Consider the following 4,676-nt stretch of genomic DNA (forward strand, 5'->3'; position numbering starts at 1 on the left):
AGCTCACGGCCACACTGTTACTTATTACCTTTTACTGTGTTTTCTTCCTTCATTCATCACTTTAAAATGTGTCTTATAGGGAGTGGGCACAGGTAGAAGAGAGACCAATCCCCAGAGGAGCCAACTTCTACTTTAGCTGCTTTCCAGTGTCAAACTTCTTCCAAAGTCCCATAGCATCAGATTTTTCTTAAAACGCAGCAGCACACAGAGCCCAGTGCAGAACAGCAGCAGTACAAAAGATGTCACGCTTGTTTGCTGATGGGCACGCGTGATGTGTCAAAACAGGAAGAGCATTATTCAGAACACACCAGTGCTCGGTGTGGACGTTCAATGCACACTCGGTGAGTCAGAGCACCCGGTTTAGAGACAGATTTAGCGCGATACACAAGCCTTCACACCAAGTTAGCACAGAGCTGACTGCTACTAATATCTATGTTTTGCTTATTGTGTCAGCCTTCCACTTGAGGAGCATTTCACAAATCGGGTAATGGATCTAGAAGTGCCTTTTTTTTTTTTTGGACACTAAATGCACTGAAAGTGCAATAGATGTTACAAGTTCTGTTACTTCTGTCCTTCTCAAGTTCTGCCTGAAGCACTTTTCACTGAACAACTTCTGCTGTGTACCTTCAAAGTTTTGTCGAGAGTCCTAAGTGGCTCATAATATCAAAGTACAAAGCTATGTTCAAAACCAACAACTTCTACTGAAGCTTATAAACAGGGGAGAAAAGGTAGTACAACCAATTACGCAAAAAATGAATCTTGCATTTTTTTGCTTCAGTGGGAACAGAAGTTGACCTGAACTGTTTGACATCTTCATTAGTGACCTAGATGATGGGTCAGAGTGTACCTCCCAAATCTGCAGATGATATAAAACTGGGAGTTGTTGTTAATATGCCAGATAGTTGTGTTGCCATTCATAGGGACCTCAACAGGCTGGAGGAATGGGCAAACAAGAACCTCATGAAATTCCAAAAAGAAATACTAAGGCCTACACATGGGAAGGAACAACCATGTGCACTGGTACATGCTGGAGACCAATAGCTTGGAAAGCAACTTTGCCGAATAGGACCTGGGGGTCCTGGTGGACAAGTTGCTCATGAGACAGCAATGTGCCCTTGCAGCAAAGGTAGCCAGCCTGGGCTGTGTTAGGAAAAACATTGCCAGCGGGTCAAGGAAGGTGATCCTTCCCCTCTACTTAGCATGAGTCAGACCCATCTGAAGTGCTGTGTCCAGTTCTGGGCCTCCAGTACAAGAGAAACATGGACATACTGGAGTAAGTACAGCAGAAAGCCACAGAGATTAATAACAGATTGGAACATCTGAAGTATGAAGAGAGGCTAAGAGAGCCAGGATTGTTTAACCTTGAGAAGAAAAGGCTTGGGGAAGTCTTATCGATGTGTATAAATACCTGATGGGGGAGTAAAGAAGATGGAGCCAGACTACTGTCAGAGGTGCCCAGCAAAAGGACAACAGGTAATGGGCACAAACTGAAATACAGAAATTCGATGTAAACAAAAGATTTTTTTTTTTTTTTAAATACTATAACAGTGGTCAAACACTGGAATGGTTTGCCTAGAGAGGCCGGAGTCTCCACCTTGAAGGTCACCAAAAACAGTCTGGATGTGGGCTTGAGTAACCTGTTCTAGCTGACCCTGTTTTGAGGGGAGGCTACTGGACTAGACTGTCTCCAGAGGTCCCTCCTAACCTCAGCTATTCTCTGTTCCGTGTACTCAGGATATACACTTCATAAAATCCTATTCTCTTATCCATTCCCCTCTAGCAACTGGGTGAACATGGTATTTCCATGAGAAATTAATATCTTATTAAATCTGCTGCCAGTATTTCCCCTACCACAGGCGCCAACAAAAGAAGCCAAACAGCAGCTCCAAGAAGGTGCTCAAGTATTCTGTGCTTCTACAGCTCTCCTTTTGATCAGCTGTTTTTTAAAGCAGTTGCAGCCTAGCTCAGCCTAAACTCTTGCCAATGAACAGTCCAGATAAGAATACTTTCACAGGTGATCATCCCTGCTTTCAGGTTTTCCATCTTCCAGTTTTGGGGTCTTACTCCATATAGTTCACTAGTTCCATTTCATAATTATTCACACTTCCAAAGATATGGATGAATTATCTAGCTTCCTGTCATCACTTGTTTCTTAGTGTTTCAGCAAAGAACTACAATAACAACGTTCACATTCATTCATTTTTAAATTGCCAGCTTTCACATTACATGCTCTCAGATGAGACTAGCATAATTCTCAATCTGTAGGCTTTTTTTTAAAAAAAAAAATTCTTCAGAGGAAGAATAGCTGGCGACCTTCTTGTCCTTGAGAAGGGATTGGAGTGGGGGGGAATATTCAAGTATTGTTTGGTACACTTAAATAGCTCCCCTAGATTCAGCTGAAGAAGTCTATTTACTTCCCCTGAGCTGAACTGTTGAAGAATGGCTGAAGCATTTCCACTCCTGCAGCAACCACAATTCAGCTATGGAAAAGGGATTTCCCTCTGCAGTTTGAAGCACTCTTTCACATGAAAGGCACTCTGTGGAACATACTGTAAGTGTAGAGCTATTACACAACTATTATCTAGTGATGTTGGCATGAGGAAGCTAAAGGGAGAAAACAGGAAGCATATAAATACAAGTCTACAATCTTTTATATTTTTCATATTTACATCAGGGAAAATCACCAGTGTCCAGAGCTCCAAGCGAAATATCTGAGCTAGTGTGTTGGTGGACAAAATTAAAAAAAAAAAAATATGATAAGCATTCATTTCACACAGCATTTGAATAAACTGGAAATAAAAATTCACAGAGGCTTAGTCCCACAGAAAGGCACCTGCCTGCACATGAACAAAATGGGATTTGATATCAACTTACTTTAGTAGACTTTAGCCTTGCTGCTCATTTCTCCCTGCTGCTTTTTCACCTCCACCACTAAAGTGTTTTGATATATGACTCACATTTAAGAACATTTAAGAGGATACATGCAAAAGATTTGAGCAGACGCTGTTCTGGCAGGTTTTTTAAACAATGAAAAATGCTATTAAAGATTACAGTAACAACCCAGAAGTTGACCGAGTGCTGAGAAGAATCAATAAACATCACCTTTGCTAGGAAATTAAGAGTTTCAGTGCAAGGGTGTCTCACCCTCTTACTATTTAGCTTCCTGACTTTACAAACAACATTCCATTCACTTATGTATATTTGTGTTAAGATTTTTCAGGGAAAAAGAATGCTTGTGGAAATAAAAGAATTAGTCCAAAATATTCTCTACCTTTTAAATGGCTGGCACTTTGACAATTCATCTCAAGTCCTAAGCTGCAAAACAAAAACTCACTGGTCCTCACTGCCAGTAATTTTTCAGGTATGTAACAAGCAAAGCTGTGATAACAACTGGAATAAATCTAAAATGCAGTCTTAAAATGATCATCTTAACTTTACATGCCTCCACATTGTTCTGGCTGTGGAAAGTGCTAGAGTGCTCTTTAGAGCTATTTTAAAATTTAAGCCTGAAGCTGTCAGCTGTAAAGTACTTCTCGGTGACAGAAAGAAGCCTCCAATATGTAAAATGGGAACCAACACTTTGTCCTTCTGCTTCTTGGAAGTAAGTAGAATTAAGGTAGGAGAGCAGAGAAGGAGGACACGCACAAGAAGAACATGGCTAGAAAGCCTGCAAAACAAACACTGCAAAGAGCACAGCGTGCCCGGTGTGTGAAAGCGCAGCATGATCTCAGCACAGCAAAGTTTACTTTGCATAAACGTCTCCTATAGATGAAAAAAAAATGTTGATATACTGACACGAGAGATGTTTAAGTAAGCATTTTGCAATAAGAGATCCTTCTTGGAGCTCCCTTCCACAGCTGCTGCTATTAACCTGGTAGACCTACTGTATATACAGCACAAGACTTCAAACAAAGGTTTCCAGCGATTCCTATGAGCATCATCCTTCCAGTTCAACAATTATGAGAGGCGATGACCTTAACGCTCGGTACCGAGTCCTTCATTTGCTTTACAATACCTAGTTAAAGCCCAAGACCAGCTATGCAGTCTTAGGAAACTACCACCCTTCAGATCGACTCAGTACCTTAACGAATGCTCCATGCTTTTACCAAACCGTAAGTATTGCGCTTATTCGTCTCTACAGGCCTCCAGCCTTTTCCAGTACGTTTGTCCCTTTTTGTATTTTAAGCTCATCTCCATCTTTGGGGGACCAAGAAGCCAGGGAACCATATTCTACCACCACCTCCACTCCCTCCCCTTTAACACGTCTCCTAACAACGCCACGTAGATTCAGCTAAGCATCTGGGACGAGCATTCAAAGCAACCCTCGGTCTTCCCGAGCCATCCTTCCTACGCCCCCCAAGCCCTCTTGCCCGAGCCTGACTCCGGCCGAGCCCTCTCCCCTCCTCACATCGCCCCGACGACCACCGCTTCGCCCTGCCACAAGGACCCGGCTTCTCCTCTCCCTCCTCCTCCAGCTCTCAAAGACCCTTTTTGTGTCCCTCGGTGCCCCGGGGGCCTCCCCTTTCACCTCGGGGCACGGAGGGACCCGGGGAGAGCGGCATATTCCAGGCACGTCCCTCAGCCCCGGCGGAGGGGGAGGGGAGGAGGAAGAGGAGAAGCCGTACCGGCATCAGCCGAGACGTCAAGCGGAGGAAAACGGGGCCGGGGGGGCAGCG

The 4,676-nt window shown here is 43.6% G+C and overlaps 1 protein-coding gene across 1 annotated transcript in view; it reads right to left on the reverse strand.

Moving 5' to 3' along the window:
* MAEA (macrophage erythroblast attacher, E3 ubiquitin ligase) overlaps positions 1-51 on the reverse strand; it is a 46,819-nt gene extending 46,768 nt beyond the window's left edge. The window contains exon 1 of the mRNA XM_035888614.1: positions 29-51. The gene's annotated coding sequence lies outside the window, so the exon portion shown is untranslated. The remainder of the gene's footprint in view (positions 1-28) is intronic.
* Positions 52-4,676: the final 4,625 nt, after the last annotated feature.

Source organism: Egretta garzetta, unplaced genomic scaffold, assembly GCF_000687185.1.
Source record: "Egretta garzetta isolate BGI_Z169 unplaced genomic scaffold, ASM68718v1 scaffold241, whole genome shotgun sequence".
Taxonomy (NCBI): Eukaryota; Metazoa; Chordata; class Aves; order Pelecaniformes; family Ardeidae; genus Egretta; species Egretta garzetta.